This window comes from Vulpes vulpes, chromosome 9 (genome assembly GCF_048418805.1).
Source record: "Vulpes vulpes isolate BD-2025 chromosome 9, VulVul3, whole genome shotgun sequence".
NCBI lineage: Eukaryota > Metazoa > Chordata > Mammalia > Carnivora > Canidae > Vulpes > Vulpes vulpes.
The window spans coordinates 60,205,966-60,221,845 of record NC_132788.1 but is presented as its reverse complement, the minus strand read 5'-3'; the positions used below and the strand labels follow the sequence as shown (position 1 = coordinate 60,221,845).

At 41.2% G+C, this 15,880-nt stretch overlaps 1 protein-coding gene across 25 annotated transcripts in view; it reads left to right on the top strand.

Annotated features, from left to right (window-relative positions):
* ATG7 (autophagy related 7) overlaps positions 1-15,880 on the top strand; it is a 235,071-nt gene that overhangs the window by 135,806 nt on the left and 83,385 nt on the right. For 7 of the 25 annotated variants that reach the window (XR_003237719.2, XR_011994320.1, XR_011994314.1 and 4 more), the window contains 2 exons: positions 10,566-10,648; positions 15,429-15,687. The exons of 15 other annotated variants lie outside the window; for them this stretch is intronic. The gene's annotated coding sequence lies outside the window, so the exon portion shown is untranslated. Of the gene's footprint in view, positions 1-10,565; positions 10,649-15,428; positions 15,688-15,880 lie in introns of those variants that run through there. 3 more of the 25 variants (XR_003237720.2, XR_011994313.1, XR_011994316.1) reach the window with 1 other exon arrangement.

Sequence of the window (15,880 nt, the reverse complement as noted above, 5' to 3'; positions counted from 1 at the left end):
GGCCAGCACATGAGCCTGAGAATTTGAGACTAGGAGGTCCTAGAGCCATCATACTACTTTGCTATACGTTGAAGGGAATGGGAAGGGGCGGGGGGGAGAGAGAGAGAGAAAGAGAGAGAGATGGAGAAGGAGACTAAGAGTTGGAGGGAGAGAATGTGATTGAATTTAATTCAGTATAACAGGCTTGTTATGTTCCATAGAATAGAGTTCCCTGAGCTTTCTCTTGGTTATGGCTAATAAAAACTTAAGCACCAAGTGTATGGTTGGCCTAAATCCAACATATGTGTCTGTGTCACTGTGTGGTTTTCTGATCCTCTTTTCAGTTAGATGTTGAGCTTCTTGAGGGCAAGGACCACTTTTCCCCCTTATTATTATTGACTAACAACTGCTTTGCACATAAGGTATACATGGGTTGAATGCCCAAAAAGACAGTTTTACATGAACAACACATCAGTTACTGAGACAGCATTTTTGTTTTGGATTGTATGTAGGAGCTTGAGGGGCATAGGAGCTAATCAGAAGTCCAGGGCTTGAAGTAAGCTCAGCAGCAGCAAGTTTGTATTTGGCCCTCAGTTGACAAATCTCTGCCTTGAACTGAAGTCTGCGGGGGCTCTCCATCTCACAGGGTGGTCTGTCTTCTTTGGAAAGTGATGATATGATGGCTAACATCTGAGAACTTACTGTGTTCCAGATGTCATACTAAGCATTTATTTAGATTATCTCATTTAATCTTCACAACCACTTTTTATAGAGAGGAGGAAATTGAGGTGTATACAGGCTAAGTTGTCCAAGTTCATGTAGCTAGTAAGTGTTGGAGCCAAGTAGTTTGGCTCCAGAGCCAGTGTTCTTAACTACTGCTCTGTTGGGCCTGCCTATAGCTAGTTGTATCCCTCTTCTAAATGGCAGGCCTTTGTATGTTTGGCCATGGTTTTCACACCTCCCAAACTTCTGTTCTCCAGATTTTGCTTTGGTAAATCATCATAGTATATGGGTCCTACCTTATCTAGTCAGAAACCAGTTTTTGCCAAAGTTTGAAGACTCTCAGGGTCTAATTTCTAACAGCCAGACTCATAAGATATTGATATATAAGTGAGGCTGTTTAATTTGTTTTGTCTGCCACTCCCCATGTGTACCTGGGGACGCAGTTGGTAATCTGAAGATTTCATGATCGCTCCACTGGAGATCCTGCTAATTTCTGGACAGTAGCGGAGACATGAACAAATTCTGAGACTTTTTCAAAATCCACATGGACCCTGTTACTATCTATAAATAATATTTTAGAGTTATGTAGGTTGTAGTTTTCTTAATTAAAATGTATCTCCTGATATCACTCCTTTGTAACTTTGAATGAAGATGGAAATTCCCAATCTCTTCAACTGCTTTTCTGGTCTCTTCAGATGACAAACTTCCACACATGGCTGATTTCATCCAGGGTATGTCAGTTCTTATTCATTCCATTCTGCAAAGCTAACCTTATTTTCAAGATCTGCAGAGAGACCTCTGTATATCCCCCCACCCTTGGATATGCTACATACAATCATTATTGCACAGGAAAATCCCAAATACCTTATTAGAAACTTGAGAAAAATATTCCTTTGATGCGTGTGTGTATGTGCATGTATGTGTGTGTGCATGTGTGTGTATTTTTAATTCCCTTATGGTTAACATACAGTGTAATTTAAATTTCAGGTGTAAAACATAATGATTCAACACTTCTATATATCACCCAGTGTGCATCACCAGGGGTACCTTCCTTAATCCCCATCACCTATTTAACCCATCTCCTACCCACTGCTCCTCTGGTAACCGTCCATTTATTCTCTATTCCTTTGATTTTATTGGAAAGAAAAAGACAACCTGGGTGCATTTTAAAACACCCCCAAACTTCTGAGTCTTTGCCAAAGACAGAATCTTTTCAAAAGGGCAGGTCAGTTACAGGTGCTTGATTAAATAGGAATAAAGTAGACATCTGTAGGCCTGGTCAGCACATGAGATGGAGTACTGGGCACCATCTACCCAATAGAGTTGAACCCAAAGGGAAGTGATGTACATTTTGGCCTGAGTATCTCACTGGTACAAAAGCCTCTGCCGGCTAATATGTATGTGGCTATTGTGCCCAAGAGGAAATGCTGAGAGTTCTGGGCTCAGCAATTGTTTGTTGTTGAACTGTGAGTAACTAGAAGGCAGGCATTAGATTTTACTTAAGCCTGTGATTCCAGCACCTAGTGTGAGAGCTCATACATAGAAAATACAATAAGGGGTCTTTTTAAAAAAATGAATGATATCCAATTTACATAAAATATCCAGAATAGGCAAATCTATAGAGACATAAAGTAGATTGATAGTTGCCAGGAGCTGGTAGGGGTGGTGAGTTAGGAAGAAGGGGAGCATTGGGGCAAAATAGGGGAATAACTCCTAATAGGTGCTGGGTTTCTTTTGGAGATGATGAAATGTCCTGGAATTCTATCGTGATGATGGTTGCACAACTCTGTGAATATACTAAAATCACTGGATTACACACTAAATGAGTGAATTGTATGTTATGTGAATTATTTATCTCAATAAACTTCATTTAAAAATGAATGGGAAAGTGAAACTCATTAAAAAACCCACTAGACATGAATTAAACTATAGTAGGGAAAAGACTAGAGGCATTCTGAAAAGCAAATTAATTTATGCCAGTTTGATCTACTAGAGTCCTTTGGAGTTAGCCCTTGAGGACTGGAGAATCAGCTAGCTAGCTTGAGATCCATAATAAAAAGTGTTTTAAAGTTAAGTCACTTTAGGGTTGAGAATTTGTTAAGATTGGGGGACTGAGGTTTACAGGGTAGTCAAAGAGCTGAACACTTTATTGGAACAGTAAGAACTGCAGATATTAGTGTTCAGACCCATTCTGTTTAGTATTTTTTATGCACAGTAAATCTCCAAGTTACCAATAATATTCCACAGTTTGCCAGCATTCAGTAAGCACCTACTCTGTGCCAGTTGGCAAACCAAGGGAGGCCCAGTTCTTGCGTGCTGGAAGTGCATGGTTTTCCTGGGCTGCCGCAGGCACAGTTCCAGTCTGGTAGGGGACAAGCCCACTAAATGCCAAACTGAGCAATCCGGGAAAACCACAGAAGATATTGCAAACAGCCTCTCCTTTTTTACCAAGCATGGAGTATCTGCAGCTCTGTCTACTATGCCCAGAGAGCCATACTCCAATGAGAAGATTCACTGTACAGTAGAAGTAGGGGTGGTCACTTTGATGTTGAAGGGGCTCAGAGGTCTCTGGATTCCCAGGGGAGAGCAGAGAGAGTCATGGGCCTTCTTGCCATGGGGCCCAAGCACTAGATGTCCCTGAAGTGCAGAAAGTCCTGTCCACGAGCTTTATTAATGATTTTTCTGCCAAGAAATAAGCCAAGAAGTTTCAGAGTAATCCAGAATCATCCTCACAAAAGATAATACCAGAAAACTCAGAGGGATAAAAAGATATGCTTGCTAAAAAAGACTATTTCCCAGCTTCGGCTGGCCATTAGAGCCAACAAAAGCAAAGGCTCATCAGTATTTAATGAGAGAGAGGGAACAGCTAGAAAGGGGTGGAGAAGTAGACAGAAGGAGGCTATTTAAAAGGCCCTAAAGTGCTGCAGCTGTTTTGGCTAATTTTTCTCATTTCAGTGATGTTCCAAGCTCTTTGTCTTCTCTGTGGGGCGAATTTCATTTGTCTCTCTCGTGAGTCATCCTGCCCACAAATAATCTCTCTTGGAGTAGCCCTTATGAAAATAGACAATTCATATTGCATTGTGTGAACTGGCAGTTGTGTGTCCCTTCCCTGGGTGGGCTGCACTGCGTCTGCTCTGCCTGCATCCACATATGTCAGGACTTCTAAGGTCTAGCACACCCTCGGTGTGCTCAGTGACAAGGGGGCACAGAAGGAGACATCTGGACTCTCAGATTGAGTCAGGCTGCAGACAGCAGGCCCTGGTCAATTGATGGCTCCCTCCTTAATGTTTTAGATTTCATAGACGTAACCTTCCCCACAAGGGTTTTAGGGGAATTATCTGTGGAAAAGTAAACATCAGAGGAAATTCTGTGTAAGTAAACACTGTCATTTCAACTTAGATGTCATTGCAAATTGAGCTTTACCTTTTAGATAGTATTTTCTTTATCTGACCAGCAGATCTGACCAACCAGCATTTTTCTTTAAGATTTCCTAGGTAGGGCAGCCCGGATGGCTTGGCAGTTTAGCGCTGCCTTCAGTCCAGGGTGTGATCCTAGGGACCCAGGATCGAGTCCTACGTCAGGCTCCCTGCATGGAGCCTCCTTCTCCCTCTGCCTGTGTCTCTGCCTCTCTGTGTCTGTCATGAATAAATAAATAAAATCTTAAAAAAAAAATAAAAAGATTTCCCTAGGGAGATGCTGAGCTCTTTAAAGTAGAGACTACAATGGATGGCTCTTGTGTTTGCTGCTTAGCAAAATTACTCTTCCCTAATGATCACGTTGGTTTTATTCTGAGAGACCATCTAGGATATTACTTTAATTCCGTGTGTTTGTCTGGTGAAGTTGGCTCCACCCTTGGCTTAGGGTTGCAGCATGTAATTGTGGTCCAAGTCAGTCAATACATCATATTTCCATGGGTGTGATGATTGGTGCAGAACTGGGCATCTGACCCAGTCATGACCAATGAGATCTAATGAGCCTTTGGCTAGGAGGCTGGGGTCAGGGCTTGGAGCTTTGCCAGTGTGAGCTCTGGGCTGGGGCAGTTCTCTAGCAATTATGAGTAGAGAGCCAATTTGAGCATGAAGACCACACATGGAAAAGAGCCAACTCTAACTGAGGAGGGAGAGGGTGAGGATGAGGATGGTCATGGTGTTATATCCTCTAAGCCCTCAGCCAAGTTCCCTGAAGGCACCATTATCCTGGTCTTTCCAGGCATGTGAGCCAAAAAGTTCCCATTTGGCTTGAGTTAATCAGGGTCAAGTTTGCTGTCCCTTGCATGAGTTTTAACTCATTCAGGGGCAGCGTTTTACTCATATCTAACGTCTAGCAGAGTGCCTAGCATGTACAGGAAGCTCAGCATGTGTTTATTTATGCACAAATTTTCTTTCAGTTGAACAGATATTTTTTGAACACTTACGAGGAACAAATGTATTGTTCTGGCTGCACTGTCCAATATGGCAGTCACAGGCCACATGTGGCTCTTTAAATTTCAGTTAATGAAAATTAAACAATAAAAACTCCAGTTCCTAAATCATGCCATCCACAAAGCAAGTGTTCAATGCTCCTTTCCTGGACAGTGCAGATACAGAACGCTTCTATAATTGCACAAAGTTCTATTGGAAAGTGCTACTGTAGAGAATACAAACATATGTAAGATTCAGACCATAATTCTAGGATGCTGTATTTTTGCAGATGTTTGTTTTGAAATGATCGGTAGCACAACATACAGAACAATAGTCTGGCTTACTTGAAAGGAGTGATTTATGAAAGGTCAACTTTTATTTCTCTCGTGTATAATGATTTATATACAAATTCTAACACAGCAGTATAATGAAAAAAATTACCATATGGAGCCACACATTATACAAAATGAAGTGTGTATAAATGTTCTTTCATGCAAGAGCAACTAGCATTTCCTAGACCTGGAAACTGAAGATACTTAAAATGCCTTGTTGACTTCTGTAGCCTTTTCGGGAAATAAGTCATTGATTTTTAAGTGGGCTGTCACTGGAGAGGTAAAGTCCTAAAATTTCTCACAGAGCTCATTCCTTCTCCTTACCCAGTAAGACTTGCACGTGCCAAACCATAATGATGGCCATACTAAAGTCCCCTGTTCCAGAGAAATCAGTTTCTGGCAGGTGGCTCCCAGACACCCATGATCCTCTTCAGCTCTTTGATGTCCTACATCCAGCTCTTCAGCATCCCCTCCCGCAGAGTAGGGGGTCTGAAGCAGATTCTGACTTCGGCATTACTCATTTTGAAGAGGAGTGGAAGCAGCCTCCCAGCCAGCCATTCCTTACTCCAATGGCACCCATTTCCCCTGACAGCTGTGGGAGAGGCTGACAGGTTGTCAGCATGCTGCTTCTTGTTGACCTGGAAGCCAGCAGCACTCACAGAGCTGAATGGATTCAGCCCTCACCAGAGTGAGAGTCTGCCCCTCTGATTTTACCCATGCTGAGACCAACTGTGTTTACTTTTTTTAATATTTATTTGTTTATTTGAGAGAGAGAGAGAGAGAGAGATACAAAGAAAGAGAGAGCAGGGGGGAGGGGAAGAGGGAAGAGGAGGAGACCATCTTAAGCAGACTCCGTGCTGAGCACAGAGTCCAACACGGGGCTCAGTCTCATGACCCTGATATCAGGTCCTGAGCCAAAACCAAAAGCCAAATGCTTAACTGACTGAGCCACCCAGGTGCCCCACAACTATATTTTCAGCTTCATGTCCCCAGTTCTCCCACTGAAGGCTCCCACCTTAACCAAATTTGTTTACTCAAAGACCAGAGCATCTCTGTCCTTTGGCTTGTACTATGTTCCTATCCATCCACCCCGCCTCCAGTACATGTTTTCTCCTCAAAACTTAAATACCTCTTTCAAATCATCCAAGCCAGAAATTCTGTATCCCTCTTTTGAGCCTCTACAGCTTTGTGTGTACTGTTGTGTTTTTTATAACAGCTTTATTGAGATGTAATTCACATACCCTGCAGTTCACCCTTTTAAAATATACACTTTAACTTTTTAAATATATTCAGAGTTGTTTTTGAAAGATTTTAGTTATTTAGGTCAATATTTTGAAAGATTTAGTTATTTAGTTATTTAGGTTATTTATTCATGAGAGACACAGAGAGACAGAGACATAGGCAGAGAGAGAAACAGGCTCCTGCCTGCAGGCAGCCCTATGCAGGACTCGATCCCAGAACCCCAGGATCACAACCTGAGCCAAAGGCAGACACTCAACTACTGAGCCAGTCAGGTGTCCCTGATATATTCAGTTAAGTAACTGTCACCATGATCTGTTTAGAATATTTTCATTGCCCCAAAAAGAAAGCCTGTACTCCTCAGCAGTCAGGCCTCATTTCCTCTGAGCTCCGTAAGTAATGACTGATCTACTGCCTATATCTATAGATTTGCATTTTCTGGGCAGGTCATATAAATGGAATCCTACAACATGTGGTCTTTTGTGACTGACTTCTTCAACTCAGCATAATGTTTTCAGGGGTCATCCATGTTGTACCATGTGTCAGTACTTCATTCCTTTTTAAGGCCAGGTAATATTACATTATATGGATAGACTATGTTTTGTTGAGCCATTGGTCAGCTGATGGACATTCAGGTTGCTTCCATTGGAGACTTATGAACAATGCTGCTATGAACATTTGTGTACAAGCTGTTATGTGAACATACATTTTCAGTTCTCTTGGGTACATACGTAGTAGGAGTAAAATTGCTGGGTTAATGGTAATTCTGTGTTTTGTACCTGTTTTGGGGGACATCATTATATAATCTGATATTTAAATCCCATGGTATTTTATTATCATTATCTTGCCTAACTTATGAAATTTAAACCTTTGAGGGCAGGGGAAAAAAAGCCTTTTTTTTTTTTTTTTTCCCTTTCTACTCCACCTAGTACCTACCATCATATCTACCTAACAAAAAAACACAGTCACTGTTAGGACAGGGAAATATAATGGAAAGTAAAAAGTAGTGGCATTCTCTTCCTTGGTTAAGCCTAATTTATGTTGCTCCTTTCTGTTAGTGCTGCATGTATATTCTTTTCTAAAGTGTTTGGTCTCCCCGAGCCCCAGCTATTAGAGGTGAATGACCTGCAAGTGCAGATGATCAATGTACAATACCTACAGGTTTGTATATTCTGAGGGAGATGTACTTTGAGGCACAAAGAAAAGACAGCTTCAAACCTGTCTCCTTGCAGACAACACTGTGCACTGTTCTCTGCTGCCAAGAAAGGTCAGCATTTGTGGGGGTAATAATGCACCTCCATGAAGCAGGGCTTCACAAGGCCTTTATTCATCTATCATTGTTCATTAAAACGTTTAAAGACATAATAAAAGCCATTAAAAGAAAAAGATATCGTTCTACTTTTTCTGCCCTGATCAGACCCTAAGAAAACAGCTTTAACAAAGGAGAGAAAGGATGCCAAGTTTATAAAACAGAGGCCCTGCATCTGTCTTTAGGTCCACCTTGAAAGGGTAAGATCAGAAGTATTTTTTTCCCAAACTCTTGCTGGCAGGAAGAACTAGACTAGGGCAGCATTGTCAGGAGCAGATGCTTTTCTCAGTTGGTGAAATCACTACGTGTGATAAGCAGCTGCTCTGGAGCAAGGAGTGCAACACCTCTGTCTGATTCTCTTGCAGCAGATGGTAGCTGTGGGTGATGATGAACATAAGATGGAAGGCTGTGCTTCCCAGGCTGAAAGGAAAAGTACGAACCAAAGAGGAGTGCCTCTTATTGGGACATAATTGGTCTTTCGTGAGCCCTTATAAAGAATTCTTACAGTACCCAAAAGAATTGATCACCCAGGAGTTAAGTTAGTGCTAAATGAAAGCAAGAGTGTACTTTGTTTTGCTCTTCCGAGTGGGGAGACTAGGGTTCTAGCACATACAATAAGGATTTCCAGTTGCATAGTATCTATCTAATAAGCACATAGTAACTATCCTAGTGTGGAGATGAAAGATAAATTTGTGTGTCTCTCTTATCATTTGCTCATGGCCACATGGAGGATTCTCTTGGGAAGGATTTTTGAGGCCAATTTCAGGCTCAGCAGGGAAGATGATCATATATTGAATTAGTGGTGTCTGTCATGAATACCTAAGAGATTCAGAAGTAGCACATGTGTTCAATAGTTGCCCTAGACCTTGAGCTCCTCAATAACAAGGTAGTCTAGTCTCTGGACCTGGCAAAGAGTAAATCAGCAGTAGGTGTATATTGGTTGAATGAGTGATTTGATTTCCTAGTTTTTGAATAGCCCATAATTCTAAGTAAATGACACATGTTAAATGCCTTAACAGTAAATGAATTTTTTGCAACAGAAGTATTTCCCAGAGAACTTTGATTATCATGGAGCTTTTGCTTTGATGTTTTCAAAATAGCTTTCCATTTTGCTACAGTGAAATAATACATTTCAAGAGTTTCCACTTAAATTGGCTACTCAAAGCAGATTTTCTCATTTTCTATTTCAGTGGCCTAGAGTGGCACGTTGGTATTTTAGAAGGAACACCAGGCTAGAATTCAGGTTTGGATTTTACTTACAGCACTTTGCGGCTATAAGCTAATCACTTCTCCACTCTGGGTCTCTGTGCCCTCCAAAAATATCACAGAACTGAAGTTCCATTAGCTCTTTGGCTCTGTGAACCAGGGTAGAAGATGAAAAAGAGAATGGGTTTCAACAAGATAAGCTTTCTCTCTTTAGCCTAGCTGATTATTTCTCTGACTTCAGCTTCACTTTCTATCCTAAGAGCAGTGATCTCAGGCTAAGGAGGAGGAATGACATTTTTAATTATGATCACTTACAGTAAAGCGTCAACGCAATGAAAGCATTTTCCGATATCTCTACAGAATAGGTCTGCCCTATATTCCAAGATGATTGTGGTACATGTCATACATAAAAATGTATCATCTCAGACACATGTCTTGGCTGACATTCACCAAGAATCTGACAAATAAATGTTTTTATATTTATGTACATTCTGCCTGTTAAAAAATGTATATATAAGAAAGTTATACTCAATACCATAGAAATAATTAAACCTAAAAACCTTTAGAGTAAGAAAGGACAAGAGCCAAGTTTACTTTTTTTTAATATATATATCATTATTTTAGGATACTTAAAACTACGGAAAGCTTCCAAAGTGAACATGAAATGTAGCTTCATGGTTCCTGGCAGCCAAGGCAAAGGGGGAGGAAATGGGCTACCTTGTTCTCCTTGTCTGACAATAGCCAGTGTAATAATTTGCTTTAGGGGGAAAGAAGGAAAATGCAAGCTCAATTTGTCATCCTGCCGTGCTTATCAAAGCAATAGCTATCAGTTAATAAAATAAAAAAACAACAACAATTGAATTGTGAATAAGAGTGCCAACGTAGACCAAACCTTATTTTGCTGGTTGTTTGGTGGCTTCTAGACAGGCCACATATAATAATAGCAGCTGGTGCTTACTCTTAAGGTATTTCTATGCCAGACACTGTTGTAAGTATCTTACCTATGTTAATATATGAAATCCTTATAACAGCCATGAGAGTTCGGAACAGTGCTTTGAGGTCTGTGATCTTAACCACTGCACCACACTTCCTCTTATGTCTCTGAAATCACTACAGAAATTTAACTCACCACCAGTTAGCTCCACTCCCCAGCTCTGAACTATCTCAGGACAGAATGTTTCATTTATAGCAATAACCAGTTTACAAAGCAGGCAGCTTAATAACTGGGTGGATCCGTTGTTTTCTAAGTTAACGGGTTCTTTTTTATGTTGTTTTAAGGTAGCATCCTGAGTTCCAAAAACAGTGTAGCATTGCTTTGCACATATCACTGTTGGTGTGAAGAGCATCATATATCAACCATGTGTCCTCTTGTTCCAGGGTATCTTTAATCTACATCAGGGATGCTGAATCAGCCTGCTCCAGCAGGGGAAGTGGCCACCTGGAAAACTGTATTGAGAAAGGTTTGAAAGCCTTGTTCAGATGTCATGAGAGAGAGGTTCATGGCTGAGTGTAACATCTGCTTTGGGCAAGCACAAGTTCATGTCTTTGCCATCCGTGATCTAGTTCAGGATCAGAGGCTCCCTCTAAACTGCATGGCTTCTAAGGTTATTTTTCCTTCAATAGGAGAACAAGATGTGGTGATTCACACAATTCATTAATTCATTCTACAAAAATTTATTGAATCCCTGCTTTGTACAAGACACACAATAGAAAGATGAATAAGTCATAGTCTCTGTCCACAAATTTTATTCTAACCAGAGACCTATAAATTTTAACAATTTCTATACAGTGAAATAATAAGCATTCTTAGAAAGTGGTGTGGGAGCACAAAGGAAAGAGCTGCTGTTTATGCCTGGGAAGAGCGGACAGGCTTCACAGAAGGTGCCAGTTAGTCCAAACCCTAACTCAGCCCATGTGTATGGAACCTGTAAGGGAGTGTGTTTTGACAGCTACCTGACATGACTGACATCCCCCATTGTTTTTATTTAACTATCATATTCAGAATACATACAACACTACCATTAGTATTTCATTTCTTTTGAGTCTCACTGCAGTTATACACCCAGGAGAGGATGAAATTAATCCATCATATTGGGTCAATGTTTTACAAGCTTGGCTCTGTGATCTTTGGGTAAGATAAAGCCAGGGAAATAGGGAATCAGTACTGGACAGGTGAAATAGGATACCAAATGGGAAAAATCAGAAATGCTGGGAATGAGACAGCATTGGCATTTCCCCCAGACCAGTTCTGTGTCCATTGGGAAATATATTCTCTGTAGACATATGAAAATGGCGGAGAGCAGTGGTTGGGGTCAGAAATTGCATTACAGGAGGTGAAAAACCCCAAATAAAGTCATTTTGAGGCTAATCTTTATATTTTTTTAAAGGATTTTATTTATGTATTAATGAGAGACACACAGAGAGACAGAGACACAGGCAGAGGGAGAAGCAGGCTCCACTCAGGAAACCTGACATGGGACTCAATCAATCCTGGATCTCCAGGATCAGGCCCTGGGCTGAAGGTGGCGCTAAACTGCTGAGCCACCCAGGCTGCCCTAATCTTTGTATTTAGAAAGAGATTTGCCCTAATCCTATTTAGGATTTCTATAACAAATTCTCTCTCAGGAGAAGTTGCAAGACTTTCATTTTTCCCTTCTCACTGCCTTGTGAAGACAAGCATTTAAAATCCCCATTTACAGGTGAGGAAATGGAGTATGTGGTATGGATCACACAATGAATTGAGCGAAGACTCACAAAGAAGTACTTGCTCTGTCTCTTACCCCTACGATTGCCTATACATTTAATGCTTAAAATTAGGACAATTGTCCTTAGTGATTTTAAGAAAATAATGAAGATTTATTTTATACTTAATCGTCAAGAAACAAAAGATTAAAACTGAGGAGACACTTTGGAGATAATCTTATTCAGTACTCTCTTTCTAAGATATGGAATCTGAATCCAGGGGACAGCTCCTAGAAATTTGAGAGGTCTAGCCATTAAAACCTACTTAGGAGGGTGGGCGGTGGGAGTGACTGGGTGGCAGGCACTGAGGGGGGCACTTGACAGGATGAGCACTAGGTGTTATTCTGTATGTTGGCAAACTAAACACCAATAAAAAATAAATTTATTAATAAATAAATAAATAAATAAATAAATAAATAAATAAATAAATAAATAACAGGGGAAAAAAAAGAAAAAAACCTACTCAGGAGCACCCGGGGGGCTCAGTTGTTGAGTATCCAACTCTCATTTCCAGCTCAGGTCATGATCTCAGGGTCATGGGATCAAGCTCTGTCTTGGGCTCCATGCTCAGCACAGCATCTGCTTGGGATTTTCTCTATCCTTCTCCCTCTGCCTCTCCTCCAGCGCGCGCATGCAGTCTCTTTCTCTCTATCTCTCTCTCTCTAATACATATATACATACATACATAAAATCTTTAAAAATTAAAAAAATAAAACCTACTCAGTCCTCATGATTTCTGTTCCTAGCTGGAGGCCAGTGCCTCCAAGCTATTTAAGAGCCTCTGTGTATCCTTCTGGGACTCAATTTAAGGACTTTTACTGGTACCTACCCTTAGTTTGCATTTGAATTCAGAACCTTCCTGTCACCATTATTAAGAGTCCTGCCTCCTCCCATAGATTTCTGTCCATTTATCAGATGCCCACCATTTCTGTAGCAACTGCTCGCTTCTGTTTGCAGAGGGAAAAAAAAAAATCCAGCCTTTGCAGTTCACAAAAGACTCAGATTGCTGACCAAAAGGGTAAGAGATCTCCCTCCATCCCTTCCAAAAGTGTAATATACTAGTTCTGCTGTCCTTACCTGCTTCTGGCTAGGCCACCTTACAGGGAAGCATTTCTTTCTTGCCCCTTATGAAAGGTCAGAAGAAGTAGACAGTGCCTCCAATAATCTGGTGCTTTCTTAAATCCCCTAAAGCTCTGGCCTTGATAAACCCATTGTTTTACTGCCTATAGCCGCAATTGGGAATTTTTCGGCCCTAGATGGTGGATTCTTATAGCCTCCCCTCCTGCCTCATCCAGTGCTTTTCTGCTCACTTTCAGCTCTCCATTCCTGGTACCATTTCTAAATTTATTCAGGACTCTGTTGGTTTCAAGTGAAATAGACCCAACTTGAATTACCAGAGATAAACAGAAATACTGAAAGAAAAATCAATCAGGGGCAGCCCCTGTGGCTCAGCAGTTTAGCGCCACCTTCAGTCCAGGATGTGATCCTGGAGCCCCGGGATCGGGTCCCGCATCAGGCTCCTTGCACGGAGCCTGCTTCTCCCTCTGCCTCTCTCTCTCTCTCTCTCTCTCTCTCTCTCTCTCTCTCTCTCTGTGTGTGTGTGTGTGTGTGTGTGTGTGTGTGTGTGTGATGAATAAATAAAATCTTAAAAAAAAAAAAAACCAATCAGGCCCACGTTGGGAAAAGCTGCAGTTCAGGAGTAACAAGAGCAAGTGTTGTCCCTGCAGACAGGCCTCTTCTGCAAGATAGGATATATGGCTGCTGGCAGCTCCAGAGCCTCCTAATTCAGAGCCGCAGTCCCCTTGATGTCAACTGGCCACTCCAGTCCTGGATTCAAAATCCAGGGCCCAGCTTAGGTCTTTTGCTCATCTTGGGGCCAGTCAGGTTGGCCCAGAGAGCTAGGCCTGTAAAAGAACATGGTTAGCAGTCCCCATCAGAAGGTATTTGCCATTACTAGGAGCCCAAGGATGCTGAGCATTGAAAACTAAGGGTATCTGAAACAAACTGAGAGTCCGTCCTGAGAGGAATGACTGAGTACAGGTTGAAAAACAAGACGCGTGATATGCTTTTAAAAATACTTATATATTAGGGGGTGCCTGGGTGGCTCAGTTGGTTAAGCGTCCAACTCTTGATTTTATCTCAAGTCATGATCATGGGCTTGTGAAATGGAGCTCTACATTGGGCTCAGGTTCGGCACAGAGTGTGTGTGAGATTCTCTCTCTCCTCCTGCCCATCCCCTGCTTGTGCACACATGCTCGCACACTTGCTCTCTCTCAAAAAATTAAATAGATAAATCTTTAAATATATATATTCAATAAAACTTTCCTAATCAACTTTCCCTTCATTGACTCTCCTGATTAATTAACTATGCACTCTCTTGTTAAAGTGGTATCTGGTACCCTTAGAAGCTGGATGCTGCCAGCTAGTAGGCTGGTTTCTAGAATACCTGCATGTTTCTGCTCCCACCAGTTGAGGGGTATGCTTTCCAAAACCTGAGAATGCCAGATGGACTTGTAATTATACCATTTAATTAAACATTCTCCTAGTGAAAAAAAAAAAAAAAAAACAATGCAAGAAGAAAGTTACTGCTATGAAAATTAAGTTTAATTTGGAAAGATTTGATGAGCCAGTAGCTAGAAGCAATGGCTCTTCTGCAGTGGGAAAGAGGGCTTTTACCTTTTATTGTAGAAGAGGTTCTGGAGTCTAATCCCCTATATTGAAATTCTAGCTGTGTACCCTTGGGCAGTAGCAGCAGGAGCATCTTGAGACTTAGACCTGTATTGTAAAATGGAAATAATAACAGCCTTGTTCAGGCAACTGTTAGCATTAAACAAGTTATTTCCACTAAAGAATTTAATAAATTTACTTCTTTTAATAACAATTAGAAGTGCTTAACTATAAAGAAAAGTCATTTTTAATCAAATCAATCCCTGAAAACCTAAATAATTTTTTTAATGTAAAAGGACACCTCTATAAAGTTCTGGAGGTATGTGAAAACCCGAATCTATAGCACCTCCTCCTTCTTATGTTTGGCTTTTGTATTTAAAAAAAAGAGGGATCCCTGGGTGGCTCAGCAGTTTGGTGCCTGCCTTTGGCCCAGGGCGCGATCCTGGAGACCTGGGATCGAATCCCATGTCAGGCTTCCGGTGCATGGAGCCTGCTTCTCCCTCTGCCTGTGTCTCTGCCCCCCCCCCCCCTCTCTCTGACTGTCATAAATAAATAAAAATTTTTTTAAAAAAAAAAGAAAAAATTGTTTTAAGCCAGGGAAAAAACTAAAAAAGCAGAAGAGATAATTAGAAAGTCTCCGTGTAGCTTTAAGGAGCCTCTGGGTTGCAGCAGAAACCATGCTGGCTCTATTCATAACTTTGCTTTTTGGACCAGTATTCTAGAAGTTGGTACATTCTTTTCATTTGTGCCTTGCACAGAGGGCAGTAAAATTTAGTTCTAAGTATATTCTCGGCATCTGGATTCTAGTCAGCATTTCTGGCTCTGTTTTAGAACCTAAAGTCTGCGGCTTATTCCTAATGTGGAAAATAGAATAATCCCCCAGGCACAAGAAGAAGAACTCCAACATTCAGGCTGCCGTTACTATAGCAAGACGGTGCTACAGACATCACAAGACTTGTTATACAAGGAAACATGATTACAGCGGATTAGAGAAACTCGCCAGAGCCTTGAAGGATTTATTACTTTTTGAATTCTGAATGAGACATAAATATGTTTTTCCCCTCTTAATTTTGGACCCCATACGGAGAAGGTGAGAAAATTCTTCAGCAAATTCTAGAATGCTTAGTTGCTAAAGATTGGTTGGGTATTGTGTCCAAGTCATATTGCAAGGGGCATGAATGCTTGCTTGGCAGAGATGCAAAACAGTCACTCCTTTCTGTCTGCACTGCCAAGTTAGTTACTGCCTTGTCTCCCAGTGGGAGAAAAATGTAGCTCCTTGGGGA